This window comes from Microcaecilia unicolor, chromosome 1 (assembly GCF_901765095.1).
Source record: "Microcaecilia unicolor chromosome 1, aMicUni1.1, whole genome shotgun sequence".
Taxonomy (NCBI): domain Eukaryota; kingdom Metazoa; phylum Chordata; class Amphibia; order Gymnophiona; family Siphonopidae; genus Microcaecilia; species Microcaecilia unicolor.
The window spans coordinates 382515986-382529618 of NC_044031.1; the positions used below are offsets into that span (position 1 = coordinate 382515986).

At 46.7% G+C, this 13633-nt stretch overlaps 1 protein-coding gene across 1 annotated transcript in view; it reads left to right on the forward strand.

The window, feature by feature from the left end:
* The first annotated feature begins 339 nt into the window (after positions 1–339).
* CDC42EP1 (CDC42 effector protein 1) overlaps positions 340–13633 on the forward strand; it is a 54853-nt gene continuing 41559 nt past the window's right edge. The window contains exon 1 of the mRNA XM_030210327.1: positions 340–493. The gene's annotated coding sequence lies outside the window, so the exon portion shown is untranslated. The remainder of the gene's footprint in view (positions 494–13633) is intronic.

Genomic DNA, 13633 nt, shown 5'->3' on the forward strand with positions numbered 1-13633 from the left:
CTGCCAGTAGACCCTTCTGTAGGTACTAGTTGACTGAGGCAGAAAAAAAAAACAAAAAACAGCCAGAATGTGGTAGGGAGGAAGCAGAGGCAGCAGTCAGTTCAGGAAAAAGAAGTCCACAGAAAGCATTTTTTTGAAAAAAGCAGAGTTTAAGGTGCTCTTTCTCAGGACCTGGCTTTCTCCGTTCTTCTAATAGCTGCACTCCTCTGAAAGCAGCTCCCTGAACCCTGCCTGTGCTCCGGGCTCATACCACCCCCTCTGTCATTGGCCAGGAAATGCCTAGCTAAACTTTTGCCTGCCTCCTCCTTCTCTTCCTTCTCCTCCCTCCTCAGCCCAGAGAGCTCAGAGGCTGCACACATCAGCTGGGCAGTGAAGGGAGAGAGTGAGGGGCTGCTCCAAATACATTGGGAACAGGAGAAAGAGCATTCTTCACAGAATCAGACAGCAAAAGGGAGCTGGAGATGAGAGACTTATCAGCCAAGGAAGAAAAAAGGTAACTAGCAATAACAGTGAAAAAATATTATAAGTTGAGAAGTTTGCAGATAAAACTCTTCATATACTTTCTGCTACTGAAACAGCTGTGACAGATGGAATCTAGCTTTATGTATTTTGTGGACTGCAGCTTGTCATGTTTTTTTATTTTGTTTTCTAGTTCTGTAGGTTCTCTCTCTCCCTTCCTCTTTCTTTCTCTCTCGTGCTCTCGCTCCCTGCTCCTTGTTTTTCTTTTTTGTGGGAAGAAGGAGTCGCTGACAGGAACAGAAAACATAGCCAACGGGGAATTAAAAACAGTGAAAATGCTGATCGGGCTGTTTTACACTCAAGCCTCAACTGTCTGAGGGCGAGTGGAGTAATGCGAGGCACGGGCCAATCCTCCGGCTCATATCCAGATCCAGACCAAACCCCAGCACACCCAGAATCCTTCTTCCAATAATAGACAACTATTATCTTCTTCTCTTTTCTCTCTGCTCCTCATATGTTTGCTACACAGTTGCTTTTTTATTTGAGTATTTTTGCACTACCATTATGTTTTAAGTTTTGCCTCATCTAATCCAGTTCTTTGGTGTTTGGGATCTTATGGGACACGTCTGGTGGTCCTTGTGGTTGATGAGGAACACGGTCCTTTCAGCAGATGACAGGACCTGGTGCTGGTCTCTGTGACTGGAGAACGTATCTCATGTATATCAGCAGCAGAGTTCTGGATTTTTCAGAGAAATGCCCCAGGACGAGAGGCACCAATATGATGCTCCAAGAATGAGATTGAGAAGCAGGACTATGCTTGGAAAGGGAGGGGCAACGACAAATGTCCCGGGCTCCTGGCTGGTGTCATAGATGCAACCCAAGCACTATCCCCCTCAGTCTAGAACAGAGTGCTTAAATTTTAGCACCATGTACATGCTTTAATTTACAGAAGGCTAGCATTCAGGCATGTGAATGTACACCTGCACACCTAAGGGGCCCTTTTACTAAGCAGCGGAAAACCTCTGAGCTCAGGGCTGAGGAGGGAGGAGAAGGAGGAGGCAGGCACAAGTTTAGCTAAGCATTTCTTGAATTAGCCTAGTGGTTAGTGCAGCGGACTTTGATCCTGGGGAACTGGGTTTGATTCCCACTGCAGCTCCTTGTGACTCTGGGCAAGCCACTTAACCCTCCATTGCCCCAGGTATAAGTAAGTACCTGTATATAATATGTAAACCACTTTGAATGTAGTTGCACAAAAAAAAAAAAAAAACGCAGAAAGGTAGTATCAAGTCCCCTTTCCCTTAAGCTAAACCAGGTGTACTGCATGCCAATTTGGAGCTACTGGAACTACTGCCAGCCCAACGCAGGTGCCGGCGGTAGTTCCAGCCCCAGTGCACACCATTTCCCACGCTACAGAAAATCAGACCTGGGGTTACCCGGCCGTAATTTGGCAGTGTCATGCACTGCCGGGTTAGTGCAGGAGCCTACGTGTTTCCCTCCCATATGGCCACGTGGTAAGAGCCATCTTACCACATGGCCATGTATTTCTTGAGCCTTTTTACCCGCTGCGATAAAAAGGGAGTCCGCGCACAACATAAACAGCCCCCACCACTACTGCAGGGCCCTTTCTACTGCAGCTTGGTAAAAGGGGCCCCTAAGTGATAGCAGAGAGCTCAGCACTGTTCTACCATTTAAGCAGGGGCGTAGCTATGGGCAGGCCACGGGGGCCTGGGCCCCTACAAATTTCATCCAGGCCCCTGGTTTGGCTGGTGGGGGTCCACAACCCCCACCAGCCAAAGACTTCTTCAGCACTGGTCTCCGGCGCAGCCGCGTTCGCTGCCCTGCTCTTCTTCTGAGAAGGAGCGTCAGTGTGCACAGGAGGAGCAAGAAGAAAGAAGAGCACGCAGCGAATGCGGCTGCGCCGGAGACCAGTGCTGAAGAAGTCTTCAGCTGGTGAGGGTTGGGGATCCCCGCCAGCAATGGTATTTGTTTGTGAGGGGAAGCGGCAAAGAGGTGAGACAAGGTGGTGGGGGGCGGCACTCAAAATGTGCCCCCCAAATCTGGGCTCTGACCCCCTCCCACCATGAGGTCTGGCTACGCTCCTGCATTTAAGCACACAAATTGCTTACCCCCAGATTCTATATAGCTTGTCAAAATTAGGGCGTGGATCGCAGATCCGCACATAGCATGCATGCCTAAATTTTATAGCACACAACTCAAAAGGGGGCGTGGCCATGGGAGAGGCATGGGCTGGTCAGGGGCGTTCCCAGAAATTAGGTGCAGCGTTATAGAATAGGGTCATTTATGTGTCCGACTGGCATTAGTTGCGTGCCAGCATTTACACCAGGTTTCAGCAGGGGTAAGTCTGTCGCCCAAAGCTAGGTGTAAGATCTTTGCTAACTAGTATTTTATGAAGAGCACTCCGTGCAGAGCACCCTTTGGAGAATACTCGTTTAGCATGGATCTTCCCAGAACCCATTCATAGAAATCCCCCCTTACCGCTGGATTCTATATATAATGCCTAAAGATGTGTGTGCAAATCAGCGCAGATAGTTGATTTGCACACACAACTTAATTGATTAATGAGCCAATCAGCACTAATAACTGACTGCTAGCAACCAACTATTGGCATTAATTGGGAGTTAACACGCACATCATCATATTCTATAACACTGTGTGTGGAACTCATTTAGCGTGCAATTTCAAGGCGTGGATGGGGGCATTTTGGGGGGGAGGTGTTCCCAGAATTTATGCGTATCCTTGCAGAATAGACTTGATTGGCGCCTAACTTAGGTGCTGGCATTTACATCTGCTTTCCGTGGGCCTAATTGCCAGCGCTTAACGTTAGGCATCATTTATGCGCTTACCACTATTAAATTTTTCAACACCAATTTTTCAGCATCATTTATAGAATCTAGTCCTTAGTCTGTAAATGCAAGGGGGTGTTCACAGGGGAGGAACATTTATCAGCATAACTTATATAATATTGTAAGTTGCATGGGTAAAGTACCACATAGACCTGGTATAAATGGGGGTACTTTACACAAGTAAACATAGAATAGCCCCAGAAACTGTGTAAAGAGGGCATCTAAATTGTGGCCCCCAGTTACAGGATTGCCCCCGTAAGTCTCTTTGAGCCTGGATCCACTCAGGTCAGTGTAATGAGGACCTACTGTGATTGCTTTGTCCCGACACCCACTAAAGTCAATCCTGTTCAGAGGCAACATCTGAAAATGTTTCTTCAGGGTAGGAGTGAAGAATGCAGGGAATGGACCCCCAGTAGGGGTTCTGGAGACAAAAACAGGAACAGAATTTAAGACAGCTTGGGATCAGCACAGATCCCTAGTTGCAAAGTGAAGAAAAAGCCAGAGATAAACACTGGTCTATGACATAGCACCAGCAATGAAACTGGCAAGACCGGAGGGGTCTTGTAGTCTCTGTTTGCTGCCATATTCTAACTTTCTATGTTTTGATGGTCAGTTTCTCTCTTGTGGGCACCTGTTGAAAATCCTAAAATTCTATGCCTAGTGAAGAAGGGGAGGTAGAGTTTTATCAAATTCAAATGGTGATACCATTTTTCGTTGCAGTATCAGTTCGCCTGTATCTATATTTCCTAGCTGCTCTCTGGTCTTATTCCTGGTTTTCCTTTCTCTTTTATTTGGGCAAAGCTACTGTTATTTTAATGGCATGAAGGCCTGTTCATTTTGTTGTGACCACACCTCCTGTCTTCAAAGGTATCTCTTCTTCCCCCCCCCCCGCCCCCCCCCCCACACAGTCCTCCCGGGTCAAGCTCCAGCTGTTCTGTCTGCCACATTCCTACTTCTGGATGGACTGGGATGGTGTTAATACAGAGGCCTAATGACAAACAGGAATGCAGTCTCCTGACCTCTACATTTCTCTTTACACCTTGCTTCTTTTCTGCTTATCTCTGTTTCTCCCCTTGTCTCTCATTCCTTCCCTTTCTCTTCTCCTTTCTTCCATCTCTGCTAAGTGTTTCTCATTCCTTTTTGTCTCCTTTTACCTCTCCCTTTCTCTCTTTCATTCTGTCTCTTTCTCTGAGCTCTCTCTGCAGTTCTGTGTGTTCCCATAATACCAGAGTGGTTCTATTTCTTTAGCTTTTTTAGCAGTGAGGCAGAACCAGCTAATCGGTGGGACATAACCGAGCAAGTTTAAAAAACACTTTGTAAGCGGGCTGTGTGGAAACACTCCTCAAAGCACAGGCTCTGGCTTTATGGGTGCTTGAGGACACCCAGTATGAGATCTGCTTCCAATATCATCTCTTTCACCTTTCCTCTCCTCTTGGTTCCATGGGATCAGTAGATTGAAGAGGTGGTGTGGGAGGCAAACCTGATGTTGGGGCACCCACAGAACCCATGGGATTTGGTGCTTTTGCCTCCAAGTACTTCAGAACTGGATTAGGACTGCAGGGGAAAGCTCTGACCTGAAGGGCCTCCATACCTGTTAGGTTTATATATTTATTTACTTTGGCAGAGATCCCAGCTTTGGGGAAAGAGATGACTTTTGTTCCAGTTCTGCCAGCGATGGCTGGGAGAGGGGCAGCTTGGAAAGATAGTGTGGTGGGTGGGAGTTAGTAGAGAAAGATGCTGACTTTAGTTCATGGTACAAAGAATTTTTTGATAAGTGTGACCTTGGATTTGCCTTCTCCAGTTCCCATTCAGAGCCAGTTACTCACAAACATTTGTCAAATTACCCTACTCCCAGAAAGTAAAAGGATGTTTAAAAATAAACAGCGTTTCAATTAGTCAAAGCTTGTAATCACTGCTGTGTTCCTCTGGCATCTGATAACCAGTCTGGAATGAGTAAATAATGAAAGGTCGCTGGTCATGGCTCAGCAGCAGCAGTGGCTAGAAAAGTGTTGAGCAGGAGTGAGACCGGCTCAGTGCAAGACGACCAGTTTTATTCATCAGAGTTGCAGGCAAAAGAGCAGCCAAATTGTCAGGCTTTGGCTATGACCTTTATCAGAATTGCAGTAGCTTTCCAATGCCTGAGGACTGCAGTTGGCTACTGTTGTCCTCACACATATTCACTGCATTTGACCATTTGCTGCACTGTAAGACCTTGAGGGAGGCTCCAAGATCTGTCAATAAAAGAGAAGAAAGTTGATGAAGATGAGTGACATGAGTGATAGAAATTCCAGTTCAGAGGTGCCAAAACCGCGTGAGGTGGTGGAGATGAAAACGGTAATGGAATTCAAACATGCGTGGGATAAACACAAAGGAATCCCGTGTAGAAGAAAAGGATCTATGGAATCTTAGCAGAGATTAGGTGGCGATGCCGGTAATTGGAGATTAAAACCAATGCTGGGCGGACTTCTACGGTCTGCGCCCTGATTGTGGCTGAATAGATATGAATGGGCTGGCCTGTAAATTTTAAAGGGGCTTCGACGTCAGCTTCAGAACTTTTAGTACAGGAACAGTGCTGGGTGGATTTTTACGGTCTGTGCCCTAAGAAAGGCAGGGGCAAATCAAACTCAGGTATACATATAAAGTATCACATACCATGTAAATGAGTTTATCTTGTTGGGCAGACTGGATGGACCATTCAGGTCTTTATCTGCCGTCATTTACTGTGTTACTATGTAAAGATAAAGAGCAGAGAAAGGGCCAGACTCAGAGAAGGGGTTAAAGAGAGTGAAAGAGCGAGATGGGGAAGAAAGAATTCACTTACTTAATCTAGCAGATAAAGAACAAATATGGAAGGTGGAATGGGAGTGAGCTACAGCTTAAAAAAGGTTAGAGCAAGATCCAGCTGCATGTCCCACTGCAAACAGATGATTGGCACAGAATAGACGCTCTGCACCTTGCCTCCCTCCAGCAGTAACACAGTGCTGCTAATAGCTAGTGTGTGCAGACAGGATGCACTGAGAACTTGGAAAGGAAGCTATTTAGAAAAGAGAAATGAAACAATGAAAGGGAGCAGAGGAGACTAAAGGAGACGGAGAAAAGGGGAAAGGCCTAAAGAGGGAAGCGAGTGCTTCTCTGGTGAGAACTGGGGAGCAAGTGACACAGTGTAGTAGTTCATGGGTACCAAGTTATGTCTTGTACTCTCAGTTGTTAAAGCTGGAGCTGTTCCAGCATCCTAAGTGTTCAGGAATCAATTGATGTGCTATGCGTTCAGAGCGGGTCACAATAAAACAGAAAAAAAAAACAGTAATACACAGCACAATGTATCATGCGAGTTTAAACTAATTGAAAACATCATTTAAAAAAAACATGTTTTCAAACTCTTCCTAAAGACACCATCAGGCTTATTTTCGAAAGAGAAGGGCGCCCATCTTTCGACACAAATCGGGAGATGGGCGTCCTTCTCTCAGGGTCGCCCAAATCGGCATAATCTAAAGCCAATTTTGGGCGTCCCCAATTGCTTCCCATCGCGGGGACGACCAAAGTTCCCGTGGGCGTGTCGGAGGCGTAGCGAAGGCGGGAGTGGGGCATGCCTAACAGATGGGCGCCCTCAAGCGATAATGGAAAAAAGAAGGGCGTCCCTGACGAGCACTTGGCCGACTTTACTTGGTCCATTTTTTGTTATGACCAAGCCTCAAAAAGGTGCCCGAACTGACCAGATGACCACCGGAGGGAATCGGGGATGACCTCCCCTGACTCCCCCAGTGGTGACTAACCCCCTCCCACCCTGAAAAAAACAACTTTAAAAACTTTTTTTGCCAGCCTCAAATATCATACTCAGGTCCATCGCAGCAGTATGCAGGTCCCTGGGGGGGGGGGGGGGGTGTTAGTGGAGGCATAGCGAAGGCGTGGACATCCTTCTTTCAAACATTTTGGACGTCCTGAACTGCCCCCCCCCCCCCACAGGGACAGCCAAATTTCAAGGGAGTGGAGTGGCCTAGTGGTTAGAGTACTGGTCTTGCAATCCAGAGGTGGCTGGTTCAAATCCCACTGCTGCTACTTGTGATTCAAAGTCCAAATAAATAAATAAAGGGGGTGTCAGAGGCATAGCAAAGGCATGGATGTCCTTCTCACAGAAACATCCACATTTTGGATGTTCTCAACTGCCCGTCACAGAGGCGGAGGCATAGCTAAGGCGCCTAACACTTGGACGTCCTTCACCCATAATAAAAAAAAAAAAGACATCCCCGACAAGCACTTGGACAATTTCATCTGGACATGTTTTTTTTAAGGTTGTAGACGGCTATTATACACGCAGCTTGTCTGCGTGTATGAAGCCGTCTTTGGCATGCGCAGAGCAGCCACGCATAACGCTTGGCTGCTCTGCACTGGCTTCCCCTCCTTAGGAAGGAAATCGTGTGCAAATTAGCTAACAGCGAACAGCTCATTTGCATGCGATTTCCTTCATGCATGCCCATTACTTTCCGAATCGCAAAGGGGTCGGTAAGGGAAGGGCTTTTTCCGTTCAGTTACTGCATCAGTTAGTCCACTGCAGTGCCCCCTAGGGTGCCCGGTTGGTATCCTGGCATGTTAGTGGGACCAGTGCACTACAAATGCTGGCTCCTCCCACGACCAAATGAGTTGGATTTGGTCGTTTTTGAGATGGGCGTCCTCGGTTTCCATTATCGCCGAAAACCGGGACAACCATCTCTAAGGTCGACCATCTCAACATTTAGGTCGACCATCCCTGCTAATGGTATAAGGGGTGTCATCTCAGACTGACTGAGAATTACAAAGCAAAGTCCATAAAGCATTATTAAGGTACTCCTGGAGAAAACCATTGCCTATCCTTGGAGTTGGTAGAATGGAATGTTGCTGCTACTTCTTGGGATTCTGCCAGGTACTTGTGATCTGGATTGGCCATCACTGGAAGCAGGATACTGGGCTAGATGGACTTTTGGTCTTACCCAGTATGGCTACTCTTATGTTTTAATGTGAGTGCTTTGGTCTGTCCTAGCTTATTTAAAATGAAATCTCTGTACCATAAAAGATGTCAGCCTAAGCGCTGGTACTGTGCCATACAAGCTTACTTTTCACAGAAGAGAGCTCTAAACCTGAACACACCACTGCCAGTCTCAGAATCACCACTTGCTCACTAATATTTTATCTGGTTTGTAAGACACTTTTGGATGTCCTTTCCATGCTAGAAAGATAGGATGTAAGTTGGAAATTAAATAGAATACTGACTTGGTAATCCAGCATTCAATAGTTTAAAAAAAAATGCCTGTAAGTTTCATATCTCTTTAGCCCTATGGTCCATTTGGGCAGGGTAGGACCTGGCACTTCATTTCCCTGACTCCTGGGGCCTTGCTAGGCAGGTGGGAAGACAAACTTTGAAGGCCCTACCATTGAGATGTTCATTTTTCTCACTCATGTCCTATGAATGCTGACAGGCTGCACACTCAGCTTCAAAAAGTCAGTTGACCAGCCTTAACTGTTCTAAATAAAATAAATTATTGCTGAATATTTTGTTCAAAGCAGATACAAAAACAGATTCAAATAGATGGAAAACATATGAATAATAAGTGGTCCTTTGGATTTTTTCCCACTCTCCTACATAACTCCAGTGAATCACAAAAGGCACTTCTTTTCCTTGGGTCTCTGCAGTCTTCATGATGAGCAGTAGAATGCCTTTTTGTTTTGGGGTGGCTGAAGCTCCATCCCACACCTGCCCCCAGCCCTGCCTCTAGCCCCATCCCCAACCTCAGTATCTCTCCTTCCCTTACCTATCATCTCATAATCTCCTCCCCCCCCCCCCCCCCGTGTGTCCAGCATCTCAATCCTTCCCTACCTCTCAAATCCCCCCCCCCCCCCCAATGTGTCCAGCATCTCTCTTCCTATCTCTCAATCTTCAAAATCTTCCTTCCCTCCCTCCCTCCCTCCTTCCCCTGTATATCCTTACTTCTCTCCCCTGGGCGGTGACACTACAATCGGCATAACCGAGTAGGCCTCATGGCCGACTAGCGTAAGGGCTTGGGCATCTCTACATGCTCAGGGCCTGCTGGCTCCCACCCCTTCAAGAACTTCCTATTTTGGAGATGGTGGAAACCGGTAGGCCTTCAGCATATGCAAATGTTCAAAACTGTGATGCCTGTTCTGTTATGCCAGTAGTAGCATTGCCACCCCGGAGGAGGCAGGTAAGGAAAGAAATACCTCATGGGGATGGAGAGAGGGAAGGGGAAGGAAATTTTGGGGGTGCATGGCACCTGTGGTTTCCCCTGTTCTAAAGCCTATGGCCTTCAGGCTAGTGGCTAGACTTCTGCTACCTCTGTTCTCTCTTCTTGGTATGCTCCTTCAGGCTTATCAAACCTCTTGGCACCTAGTGGGAGATAGCCCAAACACAAAGGACATGTCCTTTCTCATCTGTAGCCTGGCCCCTGGGACTCTCTCCTCAGAACCCAGGTGCTCCAAAGAAGGTTGGAGAAGGAGACAAAATCCTTCCCTCAGCCCAGGGTCTTTCTGCAGGTGGGCGTGTGCAGTTACTCTGAGGTCTACGCGCATTCCTGGTAGCAAAATGCAGAAAAGGGTTCACCATGGCAATTAACTGATGTGGAATACGTCAGCTCACATCATATAAAAATGCATGATAATGAGGCTATTTGCTGTTTTGTGGTGATGCAAAGAAGTACACCCAAGACTTTAATGTGCACACAATGCAAGAAATTCACTGCCCTGCTTCCTCCTCCCTCACGTGCATGCTCAGTTTTACTTTATTTCCATTTAACTTCAGCATTTTAACTTTGGAGGCTCTCTGGTTCAACAACCCCTAAAAGCCCTAACATAGGGAGACCTTCAGACAAGAGAGCTCCAAGATCATCCCTTCCCAAACTTCCCATCCTTGATGGGCCAGCAGTTCTTACCTGGATCTGGGGAAGGCTCATCTGTGGCTATGGAAAATGGCAACAGTTCAGCTGAGGTAAAGTGTCAACCGAGTTTACATGTATTTCATTTTAAATTAGGAGAAGGGGATGGCAGATGGTTTGGGGGCTCTCTGTCCATGGGTCTCCCTGTGTTGAAGTGCCATGGGACCTGGTGGCCCTGGGTCAGGAGAGCTGTGATCTAAGGGTCTCCAACTTGGGAATCTCATATCTGTTCAAACTTTACTTCATCTCTAGAGGTAGATTTTTAACACAGTTTACTGCATCAGAAGTAATTCTATATGCATCATACTGGCATGCATTTGCACACTAACATTGCTAAGATTAGTGTATCAGTTTACATCTGGTTTAGCACTGATTTTTGTATGTGTTACTATCCTTGCTACATCAGAAATAATCCATATTGCACAACAAATCAGTGCTAAACTGGAAACAAACATATAAACAAAGATAATTATGGCAGATAAAGACCATATGGCCTATCCAGTCTGCCCATCCATACTAACGACTGATCTCTACTATCCCTTCCTCTCCCTTAGATCCTCTGGGCTTGTCCACTTTGTCTCCACTACCTTCACTGGAAGGCTGTTCCACCAATCCACCACCCTTTCCAAAGAGAAGTACTTCCTTAGATTACTCCTGAGTCTATTCCTTTTCACCTTCATCCTATGCCCCCTCGTTTCAGAGCTTCCTTTTAATTGGAAGAGACTCACCTCCTGTGCATTTATGCCATGGAGGAAGGTGAGGGATTCTATAGGACATGGCCACTTCCTCTTAAGGACGCTCCCTTACAGGGTCAGAACCACCTTATAGTCTCACCCCCATGGGAAGTGAAATGGGAGGGGTGGAGCCAGGAGGGCATTGTCTCAGAAATATAAAAGCTCAGTACAAACCTACGTTAAAGAGGCTCAGAGGGAAGCAGCAACACCCAACTGCATTTGCCTCCACCACCTGCATATGAACTTCAACTACTACAGTCAGTGGAAACTTGCAACTTTGGATTCTGACCCAAGTAACTGCTAGAGACTTTACTGGTAACTCTGGGGGACCAGGCCAGAGACAAGTAATGTGTACTGCCATACTGAGGGACAGTAATGTACGCCATGTCTCTGTAGGAGCAGGCCACTGGAGAGCCTTGTTACATTTAAGAACATTTTCCTGTTTATTTTCTCTTCCCTACCTGTAAATGGAACAGGACCCTAGCTGATACTTATAATAAACAGTATTTCTTCTACCTTCTCCCATTGTGTGGCTTCAGTTTGTCTTGGCTTCAGGCCTGCCCTCACTCACATTACCTCAAGGAATTAAATGTGTCTATCACATCTCTCCTCTGCCACCTTTCTTCCAAAGTATACATATTGGGATCTTTAAGTCATAAGAACATAAGAACAGCCATACTGGATCAGACCAATGGCCCATCTAGCTCAGTATCCTGCTTTGAACAGTGGCCAATTCAGGTCACAAGTACCCGACAATCCCAAATTGTCACAAGATTCATGCTACTGATCCCAGGGACACCCCATGTCTATCTCAATAACAGACAATGGACTTTTCCTCCAAGAACTTGCCAAACCTTTTAAACCCAGATATGCTAACCGTTAGTACCACATCTTCTGGCAACAAGTTCCAGACCTTAACTATTCACTGAGTGAAAACACATTTCAGCACCATGTAACTTCCTTGGGTGTCCCCTAGTCTTTGTACTTTTTGAAAGAGTAAAAAATTGATTTACATTACCCGTTCGACACCACTCAGTATTTTGTAGATCTCTATCATATCCCCTCTCTTCCGGCTCTTTTCCAAGCTGAAGATCCCTAACCTCTTTAGCCTTTCCTCATATGGGAAGCGTTCCATCCCCTTTATCATTCTGGTCACTCTTTTTTGAACCTTTTCTAATTCCACTATAATTTTTTTTGAGACATGGCAACCAGATTTGAATGTAATACTCAAGGTGAAGTCGCATTATCCAGTTTAGTATTACCCTGAAAATATTGCACATGCACAATGGGAGGCAGTAAGTCACTCGACATACCCAGGACCTCAACTAAATATTTTTTAACCATATCTACAGGTGAAATTAATGGAGACCTTGGAAAATTAGTTAGTCTCAGATTACATCTCCTCAATTGATTTTCCAGATATTCCATTTTCCGTAAGGTAAAATTCCTTTCTTTAATTGAGACTTGACTCAAGGTCTCCAATTTACTTAGGTTTTCCTCAATTCGTTTCACCTCTGAAAACTGTCGGGTGTTTATCTGTTCCTAGATTAGGACTGCCTCGGACAAAGCTTTAATCTCCAAAATATTTTTCAAAGTCAAAGATTGCAAAGAAGAATGCAAGGTATAAGTTAGGTCCCAGAGTGATTCCATCGTCACTACGGCTGGTTTACTCATTAATCCCACTGAAAAATCCGGGGGGGGGGGAGCTTTGAGGGTTTGGTTCAAAGTAGTAATTATCTTAGACAGTATATTTGAAATATATTGACCTACCAGACCACTCTCCACCGCCTCAACTAGCAAGGCCGGCCTCCCTCTCTGCACGCTCTACTCGTCTTCTCCGGCCAGCCGTCAGGCTGTACTTCCTTGCTTCCTCTTCCCAGCTGTGGGGGAGCCGCATGCACGACGAGGCTTAAGGAAACCCCGTCTGCACTGTCGGCCGATTCAGAGAGTTCGGCTCCGATATTCTGGGAAGAAGCAGAGTGAGGTCCCATCGTCACTCCAAATCGTTCCAGCGTCGGTTGCTGTGAAGATTGAGTTCCAGCCGGGGTTAAGGGTAAGTCCCGCACCTTCCCTCTCCTTTTTCCCATCTGGAGTTCCCCTCAGTTCAAACACGGAGCGATTCTGGAGGCGTCTGGTGCAGCGTATCTCTACGGCGCCATCTTGGATCGTGCCCAGAAGCAGCCTCTGTTTGCAAATTTAATCACTTCACTCATCGTTCTCATTTTCAGATCATTAATAAATAGCACCGGTCCCAGTACAGATTCCTGGGGCATTCCATGGGCTTTATGTTGAAGTCCACTGACCATTTTAGTAGCCACCCTGTGGACTACGGCCACCAAGGGGGGGCAAGGGGGCAAAATTCCCCGAGCTTGGCCTCCAAGGGGGGGGGGGGCCTGGCGCTGGGATCTCTCTCTCTCTCTCCTGCTCCTGATGGGACCCAGGTGATCGCATTCTGACAGCAGCAGGAGAGAGAAAACTCTGGCGCCAGGCCCCTCTTGGAGGCTGAGGAGGAGCAGACACAGCAGGGCTTCTGACTAGGACCTCTGGTTTGGCTGGCAGGAGTTCCCCCCCCCCCCCCCCCCCCCTCAGCCGAAGTGGTCTTCCTCCAGCGCTGCTCTTCACTCTGCCGCATTGCCTGTTAAGCGGCTGCTTTTCA